The 15,944-nt window shown below is 42.4% G+C and overlaps 1 protein-coding gene across 3 annotated transcripts in view; it reads right to left on the bottom strand.

Moving 5' to 3' along the window:
• RTN4IP1 (reticulon 4 interacting protein 1) overlaps positions 1 to 15,944 on the bottom strand; it is a 148,466-nt gene that overhangs the window by 101,344 nt on the left and 31,178 nt on the right. The window contains exons 4-6 of one of the 3 annotated variants that reach the window (XM_059941490.1): positions 10,678 to 10,761; positions 7,163 to 7,242; positions 6,002 to 6,221 (exon numbers count right to left, since the gene is read on the bottom strand). The gene's annotated coding sequence lies outside the window, so the exon portion shown is untranslated. Of the gene's footprint in view, positions 1 to 6,001; positions 6,470 to 7,162; positions 7,446 to 10,677; positions 10,762 to 15,944 lie in introns of those variants that run through there. The other 2 variants (XM_059941491.1, XM_059941492.1) reach the window with 2 other exon arrangements.

The raw sequence follows: 15,944 nt of genomic DNA, 5'->3' as shown, positions 1-15,944 counted from the left end.
ATAATTTGGTTATAAACATATTTCCTTAATAGGATACAATTTGATTCTAACTCTCATTACCTTTTGACAAGAACATAAGACACCCGTTGTTTAGTCAACGATTCATGAAGCTTTCTCAGATGTTTGCAGCCCAGTAGAGTACACAGCAGATGCCAGCATCCATCTTCATTTTACTGATGGGGCTGAACTCTAAATGGCTGGACAATATCTGAGATTGCAAGGGCAGTACGTAAGAAGCTGGCCCGTCTTTGGGTTCTTGGTCCAGTGCTCTTTTTACCACCATGCGTTATTCCATGGTGCCTTTTTCACCCTTGTAAGCATCAATGAAACTTTTTTCTGACCAAACAGACTTCCAGGTTCCATTGGAGCCTTTCCAGAGCTTAGTGTTCCATAGAGGTCGTTATCATATCATGGTCAATTAGGGAGCTCTTCAAAATATAATGCTTGTCATAAAGTCATCTGCTTGCAGATGTTTCCTTCTATGACCAAAAATTTCAGGGCTCTGAGGACATCCTAGCTTTGAAATATTTTGTTGAACCCACTTCTATCAATGTTATGAAAATCACTCAAAGTCCCATTCTTGTAACAAAGGTGACCATATAATCAAACTTTTGGGCACTGTTCACAGTGGCATAGCATTCAAATGGGACAACAGGGTAATCTTTATTCACTTCCTGTGGATATTCTGGAACATTATTTTGAAAGCTCACACCTGCCTTCCGCTCATAAAGTGGCAAGGTCAGTGTGCCCCTGATGTTGCCATCACCCCCTCCCAAACAAAGAAGCTTATTCAATTTTTGTATCCTTTTGAAATGTTCTCAACCTTAAATTGCCATTGGAGAGTTTGGTTAAGCTCCAACAGAAGTTTAAATGCAAGAAACATTTCAGGAGGATTTCGGAAAAAGGAATAAGCTATAACGGTAGTTGAAGTGGTGCACTGACATTCCAAGTTTAACATGGGAAGGTCATGTACCATTTGGTAGGTTTTGTTTGACTCTCCTTTCCCTGTCAGGCTTGCCATCCTTGACCCTCCTTTCTGCTAGTCCTGAGATTGGCCTTTATGCAACTCAGGCAAAGGCCAAAGAGGCTACGGCCTGAAGGGCTGCTAGTCCTGCCAACCTGCACCCTAGAATGTTGCTGCCTGGTCATCATCTCTCTGCTAGGCAAGAGCAAGGATGGACTCTGATGTACACAGGTTTGCATCTGCCAAAGACAGAACAGCCCACTGTCCATTAACCTGCTTCTCGTGAGATGACCAGGGATAAGGCTCTCACCCTGACAGTCAGTGACAACACACAGCGTCAGATCATTTCTCAGCCGTTTCTCTGCTTCGTCTTATGTTTTGATCTCAAGCTGAAGAGGGTAGGAGGTTGTCTAGACATAAAGATACAGCTCCCCCTTTGGGGCTATTGTCAACGGCAATCTAGAAAGTCTTTGGATCTGATTTGTGCAAATCTGAGAGAATCACACACAACTTAGTGCAGTTGTTCCTTGCTATCCATGGACCCCTGCAGATACCAAAATCCTGTAGATGCTCAAGTCCCTTATATAAAATAGTATTTGCATGTAACCTATGTACATCTTCTCACATACTTTAATTCATCTTTAGGTTACTTACAATACCTAATACAATGTAAATGTTATGTAAATACAATGTAAATGTTATGTTAATAGTTGCTGGAGCACGACAAATTCAAGTTTTACTTTTTGGAACGTTCTGGAATTTTTTCCTCGAATATTTTTTTCAGTTGAAGGATAGTTGATTTACAATATTGTCTTAGTATCAGGTGTACAGCAAAGTGGTTCAGTAATATATATAATTCTTTTCCAGATTATTTTCCATTATAGGTTATTATAAGATATTAAATATATTTCCCAGTGCTATACAGTAAATCCTTGTTGCTTATCTATTTTATGTATAGTAGTTTATATTTGTTAATCCCATACTCCTAATTTATCCCTCCTCCACCTCCCTTTCCCCTTTAGTGACCATAAGTTTGTTTTCTGTGTCTGTGAGTTTGTTTCCATTTTGTATATAGATTAGATTCATTTGTATTATTTTTTAGATTCCACATAAGTGATATTATAGGATATTTGTCTTTGTCCGACTTACTTCACTTAGTATGATAATCTGTAGGTCCATCCATGTTACAGCAATATTTCATTCTTTTTTATGGCTGAGTAATATTTCATTGTATATATGGACCACATCTTCTTAAACTAATCATCTATTGATAGGCACTTGGGTTTTCTCCATGTCTTGGCTACTGTAAATAGTGCTGCTGTGAACATTGGGGTGCATATATCTTTTCAAATTAGAGTTTATCTTTTCCAGATATATGCCCAGGATCATATGGTAGCTCTATTTTTAGTTTTTTAAGGAACCTCCAGACTGTTTTCCATAGTGGCTGCACCAATTTACATTCCCACCAACAGTGTACAAGGGTTCCCATTTCTCCACACCCTCTCCAACATTTATTATTTGTAGACTTTTTGATTATAGCCATTCTGACCAGTATGAGGTGATACCTCATTGTGGTTTTGATTTGCATTTCTCTAAAAATTAGCAATGTCAAGCATCTTTTCATGTTGGGCATCTGTATGTCTTCTTTGGAGAAATGTCTATTTAGATCTTCTGCTCATTTTTTGATTGGGTTGTTTGCTTTTTTTTTTTAACATTTTTCTTTTTTATTTTATTTTATTTATTTATTTTTGGCTGCACTGGGTCTTCGTTGCTGTGAACAGGCTCTCTCTAATTGTGGCAAGTGGGGGCCACACCTCGTTGTGGTGCACGTGCTTCTCATTGCAGTGGCTTCTCTTGTTGTAGAGCACAGGCTCTAGGCATGCAGGCTTCAGTAGTTGTGGCACATGGGCTCAGTAGTTGCTGCTCGTGGGCTCTAGAGCACAGGCTCTGCAGTTGTGGCACACAGGCTTAGTTGCTCCATGGCATGTGGGATCTTTCTGGACCAGGGATCAAACCCATGTCCCCTGCTTTGGCAGGCAGATTCTTAACCACTGCACCACTAGGGAAGTCCCCTGTTTGCTTTTTTTGATTATGAGTTGTATAAGCAACAAATTGAACAATGTAGAAGAAATGGACAAGTTTCTAGAAACATACAGCCTGCCAAAATTGAGTCAAGAAGAAACAGATGATTTGAATGGACTGATCACTTGAAGTGAAAAGAATCTAAATAAATAAATAAATAAAAACCACCTCCCTGGGCTTCCCTGGTGGTGCAGTGGTTGAGGGTCTGCCTGCCAATGCAGGGGACATGGGTTCGAGCCCTGGTCAGGGAAGATCCCACATGCCACGGAGCAACTAGGCCTGTGAGCCGCAATTACTGAGCCTGTGCTCCGCAACAAGAGAGGCCGCGATAGTGAGAGGCCCGCACACCGTGATGAAGAGTGGCCCCCACTTGCCGCAACTAGAGAAAGCCCTCGCACAGAAATGAAGACCCAACACAGCCATAAATAAATAAAATAAATAAATAAATAAAAAATTAAAATAGCTTTAAAAAAACAAACAAACAAAAAAAAAACACCTCCCTGCAAATAAAAGTGTAGGACCAGAAGGCTTCACTGGGGAATTCTACTAAACATACAAAGAAAACCTTGTACCAATCCTTCTCAAACTATTCCAAAAGATTGAAGAAGAGGGAACACTCCCAAGTTCATTCTATGAGGCCACCGTCACCCTGGTACCAAAACCAAAGACACTACAAAAAAAGAAAATTACAGGCCAATATCTCTGATGAATATAGATGCAAAATCCTCAACAAAATATTAGCAAACTGAATCCAACAATACATAAAACAGATCATACACTATGATCAAGTTAGATTCATTCCAGGGTCACAAGGATGGTTCAACATAAGCAAGTCAATCAACGTGATACACCACGTTAACAAAAGAAAAGACAAAAAACACATAATCATCTTAATAGACACAGAAAAAGCATCTGATAAAATTCAACATCCAGTCATAATAAAAACTCTCACCAAAGCGGGTATAGAGGGAACATATCTCAACATAATAAAAGCCATTTACGACAACCCACATGAAACATAATACTCAACAGTGAAAAGCTGAAAGCCTTCCTGCTTAAATTCAGGAAAAAAAACAAGGATGCCCACTCTCACCACTTCTATTCAACATATTTTTACCGAATATTTTCAATCCCCAGTTGGCTGAATTCTCGAATGCAGAACCCACAGACATGAAGGGCCAGCCGTAAATTTGTTTGAATCAAAACAAGTCTTCCTGAAAGGATCTACCCTGATTTATATTTATTTTTAAGTAGGCCTGAGGAATTATCAACCAAGATACTCCCCTTAGATTCAGCACATCTGTGCTTTAATCTCAGGCCCCAAGTTAACATCACAAATTTCTCTTCCCACCAAACTAAATTCTTCAAAGTGAGCCCATGCTTTCATTGGTCTAACCTACCTCCATAGGCCTCTGTGATTCCACCAGTTCACCTCAACATTGAAAGCCTGAAACAGCTGTGGATAAATACCAGGGTTCTATCTCCGGTGATACTAAAATCTGCATTTCCTAATTTTGTTACATCTCTTCTTTGCCAGTGGGGTTTGGCCCTTAGGGAATTGAGAATTTTATTCTCTTGAGACTTCATTTACAACTTTTTTGGGGGCGGAGCCATAAAGGTAAGTATAACCCCTAGACCTGAGATGTTAACGGGACAGTTCTAGGTCAATTTTTTTTTTAACCTCACATGATTGGCATTTGGGGCCAGAGAATTCTTTGTCATGGGGGCTGTCCTGTGCGATGTAGGATGTTGAGCAGCAGCTCCAGTCTCTACCCACCAGATGCCAGTAGCTCTCCCCACCCCCACCAGTATGACAAACCAAAAGTATCTCAGACAGAAAATGTCTCTTGAAGGGCAAATGGCTCCTGGTTGAAATCTGCTGTGCTTATACACGAAGCAAAAGGCCTACAAGGACTTTTCCCCTTGCCGGCCTTCTCTCAGATGGCTTTCAATGAAACTCTGCCAAAAGCTAAATCTTGGTTTACTTGCAGTAGCTTTATTCATGTAGCGTTTCATAACAAAATTTATTCAGCATTCACCATATGACAGCCTTTGTAGTAAGTGCTTTCCATACATTACTTCATTAAATCCTAACAACAATCCTAAATGGTGGGTACAATTGTGAGTAATGCCCACTTAAAAACGAGGAAACTGAGGCTTGGCAAGGTCAAGTGACTTGCCCAAGGTTACACAGTGAATCAGTGCAGAGACACCTCCCCCGCCCCTTGACCACCAGGCTTTACTGTCTCATTTCTGCAGACAATAGGATTGATGAGATTCACAACACTGGGCAAAACTACAGCAGACCTTGTGGGTATACGCATGGTTTCCGAAAACTCTTCAAGTCTGTGTGAATCTGTCTCCATTCATTTCACATGTTTTTATAAACAACAGGGGAACAATAATCATTTGAACAGTTAAATTGATTTAGCACGGTAAAATCCAGTTTTTTTCAGTCTTGAAATTACAGTGGCTTTTGCCATTCTAACTGGGCTACTGCCCTTCTCCTTAGCCCCCAACACCACCCCATTTCTCTCCCGCTGCTCCTCAGGCCCCAGTACCTACACTTCTATTTTTCTTTTTAATTTTCCAAACAAGAAGATTGTATTTTAGAGTCCAGATATTACTCCAAGGGACAATCACGGGGAACGCTGCAGCCAAAATGCTCAGAAGGAAATCAAATGAATCGAGAACAGAAGAGAGTGGAAAAGGAAAAATGAGAACACAAATATTTTCGAGACCCCTCGAAGTTAAAGCCTGAAAAACCACAGTACTTTGCAAAATATCACATTCAATTGGTAGTTAAAAAAACTTTTGTTGGACGCGCCCTTTGTGCACCAAAGGGTTGGGAGAAGGCGCTGTCTGACCTGGGGAACCGTACCCTGGGGGTCCAGGCCTTTCTGATATGCTAGAAAGGTATGAACAGAATCTTTTAAAATCACTAATCTTTCTTACCTTTCTCGAGGCACCAGGAGGCCTTTTGGGGTCCGGAGTTAGGTCAGTTTGGTTAGGTCCTCTCTCCCTCAGAGGCTGAGCCTGGCTCAGGGTCCAGGAAGTGGCATTCAGACACGAATTATGAGGTGAAGGGAGGAAAGAGTGTCTTCAGGTAAGACTGCCTGGGAGACGCCCAACGCCACAGTCCGAATCCGCATCATCCCCTTATCTGCGTTCTCACCTGTGATCTCAATTAGAACAAATCTCGAGAACAGCTGTGAATTGTTTATAGCTAGGACGACAGAATCACACTTAAAATTTGAAAGCCTCATTTTAACAACAGTTTTAATCACAGTTTTCCCTGTTCTTTTCCAAAAGCAGGGCCTAGTCAAGATCTCGTATTGCCCGAAGAAGGTATTTGGTACTACTTTTCCTGAAGGAAAAACCCAGCCCTAAGGCCTCTCCTGCCCATTCTACCCCAGGAGATAATTAGTATGGAATTCTTTGGAGGAAGAGGTCTAAGGCTTTTAACATGCTTAAGTTTAGATTGAATTTGGTATTTTTCAAATTGCAACCCTTTAGAGATTGATAAAATCAATTTGGTAAGTTGCAAACAGCACTTTAAAAAAAGAAAAAGATTCGACTCCCATGGCATGGTTTGAAGCTTTGCCTGGTGAGAGCGTATCCAGGAAAGGCCTAGCTTGAGTTCTCCCATCTGCGGGAAGGCATCCTCTCCAGGTCACTGTTTGTCACAGTCAGGTTTAGAGGCTTGAGGAAGTTTAATAGCCCTTTCAAGAACTCACTAACGCAGTGATAACAAGTCCTTCCCTACCAATCTAGTAGAATCTGCTTATAAACGGCACACTTAGCCCACAGCCTTCTTCCCAAGCCCAGGTGCAGAGGGATACCTAGGCTTAGAGCAGTTTTTTTTTTCTAATGTAGGTTTTTTGAAAAAAGGTTTCTAGGGTCAAATATTTGAGAAACACTCTATACTGTGGTCTTCTCGTAGATTCCCAGGGCACCTTAGCTTATGGAAGAATACAGTAAAGAGACCCATTTACCTGTTTCACCTGATGTGTTCCCTGCATGTTTGACCTGGGCGCCCTTTAGTAAACAACCTCTATCAACAGTTCCGCTCCCCCAGACCAAGCCCTTAGCCTCATAGCTCCTCCCTCGGCTTACCATATCGCAGCACTGCCCTTTATCGCGCTGGGACCCGTGCACTCTTTACTCTGCAGTCCTCGGGAGGTCCTCCGTGTTCTCTTGATGGAGACAGGAGGTAAGATTTGCCAAATTACCTCCTCGACACTTCAAGGACCTTTAACACTGGGGACCCGATCATCACTATCACACTTTGGATTTTATTTAGAAAAGGACTTTCCACCCTGAGTTGATTTCTACAGTGACTGTTTGTGGAATCAAATCTAATTGAACCCAGTTGTTGGTCAGTTGATCACTGTGGGTGAAGTCTGTTTCTTGGCTTTCACATTATTTTATATATTTTTTTCCTCTTTTTTCCCTGGGGTGCTGTGCTGTGCAGCGTGACCTGAGCACCTGCCGGTGTGCACAGCGCCAGGAACTCAACTATTCTGCCACTTTCTTTCTTTTTTTAAAAAAAATTAATTAATTAATTACTTAATTATTTATTTATTTATTTATTTATGGCTGTGTTGGGTCCTCGTTTCCGTGCAAGGGCCCTCTCCAGCTGTGGCAAGCGGGGTCCACTCTTCATCGCGGGGCGTGGGCCTCTCACCATCCACGGCCTCTCTTGTTGCGGGGCACAGGCTCCAGACGCGCAGGCTCAGCAATTGTGGCTCACGGGCCCAGCTGCTCCGCGGCATGTGGGATCCTCCCAGACCAGGGCTCGAGCCCCCCGCATTGGCAGGCAGACTCTCAACCACTGCGCCACCAGGGAAGTCCTCTTTCTTTTTTTTTTTTTCATGTTCACACAGGAGAAAAGGCACGCTGGCCTGGAGTTCATTAAGGAATTGAATATGTATATTGTTACAAAGTAGTCAACACCGCAGCCTGTCCTTTAGAAATAGGTGCCAAGAAAGGAAATGTTTCATATTTTCCAAGTGGCATGGACGCTATCAGAGAGTGTTTCCAATCAGAGTCTGTTTACGCAGTTAAATCATAGGTCTCGATTCTTCCTTTTGCCTCAGGGGTATGGTTGCTGGCTCACGGCCGGCCTCTCTCTGACCCTGCGTCTTTCCTGCCGTCATGCTGCTGTGCCAGCTGCCACTTCTGGGTGAAAACCTAGCTCCGGTCCCCTCCAGTGTCAGCTGGCTGGGATATGCGAAAGCTACTCTTTTCAACTAACCCTTCTTTGTCATTTCAGAAACCAGTCCTGCTTTCCAGCAGCTAGGCTGGCCAGGGGGTTCCATGCTTGCCGACTGCAGCAGCTGTTTTCTGCCCCCAGTAGGAGCCCCGGGGACGTACCCACCCACTGAGAGCCCCCCTCGGCAGGAGACTCGAGGGGCAACTCCCCTGAGGGCCGAGGTGAGCTGTGCCACTGCCGGGCTTCTACTCAGCCCAGCCTGCTCCCACCCCTAACCCCCAGTGCCCATCCTCTCTTTGTTCTAATTTCTACTTATTTTCCTCCCTCGCATTTAAACAGCACCAGTGAAATCATGCCAGATGTGAAGGCTTTTTAGTTGACAGGCCCTAATCATCATGTTACCAAATTCTGCATGTCCCTGCAAAGTAAGGCTTAGCGCTCTGCAGGTTTCATTTGTTCATTTTACCAGTAAGTATGGACTGTGAACTATGTACCAGACAGTTCTAGGCCCTAGAGAAACAACAATGACACAATCCCTGCCCTGGTGCCTGCGTACTAATGAGGGAAGCAGAAAATAAACAAAACAAGCCAAATATATAGAACACTAGTGATAAGTGCTCAGGAGAGAAAATAAGGCTGTGAAGGTGGGGAATGGAAGTTTGGGGGCAGGGGTGGGGGGTGAGATTCTAGAAGGGGTGACCAGGGAAGCCCTCTCTGACAAGACGGTGTTTGTGCAAAGACCCAAAAGGACAGTAGGAGAGAGCTGTGTGAGGGAAGCACATTTCAGACCAAGGGACCCACCAGTGCCAAGGCCCTGGGGTGGGATATGACTGGCAGGGTCAGTGTGCAGCGAGCCATAGGGCTGCTGTGAAGCTTAAATGTCTATGGAGTGCCTGGCATACAGATAGTGCTCAATAAATGGGAGCTATAGTTGTGATAGTCACTGATCAGATATTTGTGGTTTGATTGTTGTAAAAAGGTACATAGGTCCAAGTAGGTCCAAGTCTGTTCCTTGGCCTCGAGAGGAGTGTTTTATTACAACCCTGCAGACCTCTGAGTGTGACCCCAACATGCCTCCCATCGGCATCCCTAGTTTTCCCTTTCAGTAGGGGCATAAAGCCATTGCCCAGCAAAAAAATGTTGCTGAGCAGATTGCTTTTGCCTACTACGGGGTAGTCATTCCTGAAGTCTCGGTAACACGTGGGAACTTGTTAGAAATGCCAAATCTCTAGCTGCACCCAGATCTACTGAATCAGAAACTCTGGGATGGTGCTCAGCGAGCAGTGTTAATCAAGCCCTCCAGGTCATTCTGACATAGGCTAAGTTTCAGAACCACTGCCTAGAGTTTCTGTTCAAAAAGTCTCCCAGGGCTGGAAAAGGCTTCACTAAGTCCCCTTGGTCGAACCAACTGATCAGAAAGACGGTTTGTTTTCATTGTTGCTATTTAAGTTTCCTGAGATGCCCTATGGCTTCTAGGACGGTTGCTCCCCAGATCTCTAGAGATGGCACATCTGCTTTTCCAATGTCACCGAATTCTGAATGAAAACAGCTGCAAGTTGGGCTCTGAGACCCACCTGGAGGACTCCCTCTGCCCTGATTTCTTCCTCCAGCACTTGCAAAAATGACACTGACCACCTCTGAGAGCTATTTTAAGTTTTGTTATTACGGAATTTAAAAAAAAACAAAACTTTCAAAACCAAGATAGACCAGCTCAGATTCTCAGACACGACTCAGCATTTATTTCTCTCCCTGTCCCAGGAAGATGTTATCTTGCTGTTTACTGTGAATGAGATGAAACCTGATGCTTCAGGAACCAAGGCCACTTCCAGTAACTTTTCTGGCATTGAATGGCGACATGACCCAACTTTTCCATAGGAAATGGTGTAGCTAGAGTAACAACCCTACTGGCCCTCCATGTGGGGATGGGTGCGCTGGGGGGAGAAGAGGAAGGAGGAGGTCTTTGAAAATCCGATTTTGTTGCTCCTCAGTTTGAACCCTCTGGTAACTTCTGTTGTCCTAAGTAGTGGTTCTCAAAGTTAATCCAAAACCTCAAAAGTGTGCTCAGTGAAAGAAGCCAGACACAAAATAACACCTATTGTATGATTCTACTTATGTGAAATATCCTAAAAGGAAAATATATAGAGAAAGAAAGAAAGAAAATTAGTAGCTGCCTAGGGCTAGAGGCGGGAATAGGGAGTGACTAGATGGGCACAAACTTCTTTTTAGAGTAATGGAGTTGTTCTAAAATTAGATTCTGGTAGATGATTGTATAACTTTGTAAATATACTAAAATTCATTGTATTGTACACTTAAAATGGGTAAATTCTATGCTATGTAAAATATCTCAATAAAACTTTTTTTAAAAGCAAAAAAAAAAAGAAGTATTAAAAAAAAAGTTAATCCAAAACAGACTTACCTGGGTCTCTTGTTTGAAATGTAGACTCCTGGGACCCTAAAACAAGTGCTTCTAATGCAGGTGGTCCTTCACATTTTGGGGACTCTAGGAAAGAAAGAGTTTAACATTCTTAATTTCACAGGCACAAAAAAGTTCTTTATGATGTAGGAGTTGCTACCTCTCAAGACCAAATCTCCTACCATTCTCCTTTTGTCATTTAGGATAATATTTGTTCTTATTTTTTGTAGTCTTTAATGTTTTATCATTTTTATAAATTTTATCTTTTTTTCTTCTGTTTCTAATTTACCTTATTAGGAATGTTTGCTAAATTTTATTTTAAAATATTTTTAGGACCAAAATGTCCATCAACAGATGAATATATAACAAAGATGTGGTGTATATATTTATAATGGAATAGTATTCAGCCATAAAAAAGGATGAAATAATGCCATTTGCAGCAACATGGATGGACCTAGAGATTATCATACTAAGTGAAGTCAGACAGAGAAAGACAAATATAATATGATATCACTTATATGTGGAATCTTAAAAAAAATGATACAAATGAACTTATTTACAAAACAAAAATAGACTCACAGACACAGAAAAAATTTATGGTTACCAAAGGGAAAACGGGGAGGGGGAGAGATAAATTAGGAGTTTGGGATTAGCAGGTACAGACTATTATATATAAAATAGATACACAACAAGGACCTACTAGCACAGGGAACTATATTCAATATCTTGTAATAACCTATAATGGAAAAGAATCTGAAAAAGAATATATATATATATTCAGTTATCTTCCTAAAATCTCCATCTTTTATCATTTTAGGGATTGCCCGACTCTCTCTCCTGCGGTCCTTAACTTCTTTCTTGGTTAACTCTCACATTGTGATGGAGCACATCCTCCAATAGCTTTCTGAGAAAGGGTACATATAAGTTAAGTTTTTTGAAAGATTCCAGAAAAAAATTTTTATTCTGCCTTCAGATCTGATGGTCTGTTTAGCTGGGGTATAGAATTCTAGACCAGAAATAAATTTTCTCTGAGAATTCAGAAGGCATTGCTCCCTTGTTTTCTGTAGAAAATTTTTGCTGTTCTCATTCCTAATCCTCTGTATGTGGCTTGATCTTTCACTGTTTTGTCCTTAGTGCTATGCAACTTTATAATGATTTTTTAAAAATTTAATTTAATTAATTAATTAATTTATTTTATTTTTGGCTGCGTTGGGTCTTCGTTGCTGAGAGCGGGTTTTCTCTAGTTGTGGCAAGCGGGGTCTACTCTCCATTGCGGTGCATGGGTTTCTCATTGCGGTGGCTTCTCTTTGTTGTGGAGCATGGGCTCTAGGCACGTGGGCTCCATAGTTGTGGCTTGTGGGCTCTAGAACGCAGGCTCAGTAGTTGTGGCGCATGGGCTTAGTTGCTCCGCGGCATGTGGGATCCTCCCAGACCAGGGCTCAAACCTGTGTCCCCTGCATTGGCAGGTGGATTCTTAACCACTGTGTCAATAGGGAAGTCCCATAATGATGTGTTTTGTCAGAGATTTTTTTATCCTTGTGCTTGGCTCTGGGTAGACTCTCTCAATCAGTTCTGGGAAATTTCCTAGATAATTTTTTCCGTCTGTTTTCTCTGTTCTCTTTTTCTAGAACTCCTTATCATTCAAATATTGGATTTCCTCAAATGATCTTTGATTTTATTATGCCTCTCTCTCTCTCTGGTTATATTTTCTTGGAGATTTCACCAAATTTGTCTTGTAACTAGGGTTACTAGATAAAATATAGGATACTTAGGTAAATATTAATTTCAGACAAACAAAGTATTGCCTGGGACATATTTATACTAAAAAAATTTGTTGTTTTCTGAAATTCAGATCGAACTGAGAGTCCTGTATTTCTGTTTGCTAAAATTGACAATATTTCATCTAATTCTTCTCTTGAATTTTTCCTTTCTGCTATCATATTTTTTTTTTTTAATTTTATTTATTATTTTATTTTTGGCTGTGTTGGGTTTTCGTTTCTGTGCGAGGGCTTTCTCTAGTTGCGGCAAGTGAGGGCCACCCTTCATCGCGGTGCGCGGGCCTCTCACTATCACGGCTTCTCTTGTTGCGGAGCACAGGCTCCAGACGCGCAGGCTCAGTAGTTGTGGCTCACGGGCCTAGTTGCTCTGCGGCATGTGGGATCTTCCCAGACCAGGGCTCGAACCCGTGTGCCCTGCATTGGCAAGCAGATTCTCAACCACTGCGCCACCAGGGAAGCCCTGCTATCCTATTTTTAATCTCCAATTAAAAATGTATCTCTATTAGAACAGACTTGTGGTTGCCAAGGGGGAGGGGTTTGGGGGAAGGATGGAGTGGGAGGTTGGGGTTAGTAGATGTAAACTATTATATATGGAATGGATAAACAACAAGCTCCTACTGTATAGCTCAGAGAGGTATATTCTGTATCCTATGATAAACCATAATGGAAAAGAATATTTAAAAAAAGAATGTATATATATGTATAACTGAACAACTTTGCAGTACAGCAGAAATTAGCATGACATTGTAAATCAACTAGACTTCAATAAATAAATAAATATATATATATCTATTAATTGTTCTCTAAATGTTACTTTTTGATTGCTTCTTTTGTTTCTTGAATACCTTTTCTCTCCAGAGATACTGAGGACTTTTAAAGTTTTCTTCTGTTGCCTATACTTTTTCCTTTTTTCCAAATTTTTTTATCTTTCTTTCTGGTCTCTGCCTTTCATGTTAGATTTTTCTCACATATCTGGTGATCCTTGATTATTTGCTCATATTTAAGAGTGATGTACTACAGACATAAAAAACAAACTTATGGTTACCAAAGGGTAAAGAGGAGGAGGGATAAATTAAAAATTGGGGATTAACAGATACACTCTACTGTATATAAAATAAATAAACAACAAGTACTTACAGTATAGCACAGGGAACTGTATTCAATATCTTGAATATCAATAACCTATAATGGAAAAGAATCTGAAAAAGAATATATAATATGTATATGTGTGTGTGTGTGTGTATAACTGAATCACTTTGCTGTACACCTGAAACGTTGTAAATCAATTATACTTCAACTTTTTAAAAAAAGAATGCTGTACTAGATGGCAGTTTAGGAGTTCGGTGTGTGGGTGGAATCTGTTGACTGGTGGGCTTCCCTGCAGCGCTGTTTCATTGGGGGTTTCTAACTATCAATATCTTTAAGTCTTCTCCCCGGAGCTGGTCAGGTCCTCCAAGGGGAAACCTCCAGTTCCCTTCTGAGAGGGATAAGCATGGCTACTAGTGTCTGAGAGGTGAGGCACAGAAGAAGACCAGGGCCCAGGGATCCCACCTTTCTGTAACCCACTTTCCTCCTAGTCCCCATTTTCAGTGTGGTTTCTTTGCCTCGGTGTGCCTGGTGGCCTTTAGTCCAGAATCCCTGTGGTTCAGCCTCTTGGAGAGTCTTTGGCCAGGAGGCAGTGGAGGGCCACTCATCCTGGGTGAGGCAAGAGAGGTGACCTGGGAGCCTAACTCCTTCTTATACAGATTTTTAAAAAATTTATATATATATTTTTCTGAGAACAAGACATTATTTTCCTCCCCAGTTTGCATCATTTCCCCACAGAGATGCTTCAGCTCTCTTCTGATTCTCCCTCACTCCAATAAGATGAGAGGTTTAGAATCATTTTACTTTCCATTCTCCTCCCTTAGACTTTTGGAATTTTATTTTTTTCTCCCTCTCTTTCCACCCACCAGCAGTTGCTATTTTGTCATGGAAGCTCATATCCCTGTCCCTCCCCCACTCAGACACGCCTCTCAGAGCTTCATCTTGCTGGGAATGTATTTTGCTTTTTCTCTCTGGCTGCTGGCCCCTTTTAGATGGCATGGTATTTTTCTGTGTGAGCTCTTCACGTCTTAGGACGTGGTGGTTTATGAGTCCCAAGTGATGAGAATCCCACAGATGGCAGAAGCAATCTCTGTCCCCACGGGCTGACTTATAGAAGCTGCAGGAAACCCTTCCCTCCAGACTTCTCACACTGGCCCAGCTACAGGGTAGAGGACCCAGTCCCCATTCAGTTCCTTCTTCACCTCTTGGGGTGGGAAGCCCAGCACAGACACACGGGGCCTGTGCTGACTGTATCCCCAACAGCCCAACTCTTCCCCGGGTTTGCTGCTCCCACTCCTGGCCTTTGACATTATTCTCTAGGCACCTGCCCAACCCACTGGGAGAAGAAGGAACCTCACAATTCTCTCTACTTGGAACCCACCAAAGCCCAAGGCCTCACTCGTACCCAGCCGCCCACAGGAGTTAGCAGCTTATTTGGTTCCAGAGAGGAAGAAATTGGGGGTTTGGGAGTAGGAAAGATGAAAGTTGCATCTCGGTTGTTATATTCCCAGACTCCCCTTCAGCCCCCATACTTTATTTTCACAGCCATTAATCACACAAGGGGAGCCCTGATTAAAAGAGCAGAGCTGGAATGAATAGCTATAGTCCTGGGCTTCCCTGGTGGCGCAGTGGTTGGGAATCTGCCTGCCAATGCAGGGGACACGGGTTCGAGCCCTGGTCTGGGAAGATCCCACATGCCGCGGAGCAACTAGGCCCGTGAGCCACAATTGCTGAGCCTGCGCGTCTGGAGCCTGTGCTCCGCAACAAGAGAGGCCGCGATAGTGAGAGGCCCGTGCACCGCGATGAAGAGTGGTCCCCGCTTGCCGCAACTGGAGAGGGCCTTCGCACAGAAACGAAGACCCAACACAGCCATAAATAAATAAAATTAAAAAAAAAAAAGAAATAGCTATAGTCCTGGGTTGAAACCTGAATACAAGCTCATCCCGCTCCTGAACTTCAGGTTGGTGCATCTGGGAGACAAATGCCAACTCCTGCGTCCTACACCATGATTTTAGCCCCAATGCATTCAGAGATGAGAGAGAGTTACTGCACGTTCACCATGAAAGAAAAAAAAAATCAAAATGACTCATGGTAAAAATGTAAGCCTTTCCTAACCCTGCTTTATCTGATGAGATATCTACCTGCAATGAGGAATCACTGCCAGTCTCCCCTCAGAAAGTTTAAAGATCAGGCTAGTTCTGGAAAGGAAGACTGAGTGGGCACATTATTAACCTAAATGGAATTAGGTTTCTGTTTCAGTAAAGATTCCCATGAAAGCTGAAAGCAATACAGCTACAGCAGTGCAGCTATAACCCCCCACTGCCTGTAGGAAGATGTGCTTAAATTACACCTGGCTGTGCACCCCATTACCACTTTGCAAAAGGCAGTAACTTGAGGTGGACCTCT

The sequence above is a fragment of the Balaenoptera ricei genome, chromosome 12, assembly GCF_028023285.1.
Source record: "Balaenoptera ricei isolate mBalRic1 chromosome 12, mBalRic1.hap2, whole genome shotgun sequence".
NCBI lineage: Eukaryota > Metazoa > Chordata > Mammalia > Artiodactyla > Balaenopteridae > Balaenoptera > Balaenoptera ricei.
The sequence above is the reverse complement of the archived record's forward strand: the minus strand, read 5'-3'. Positions and strand labels throughout refer to the sequence as shown.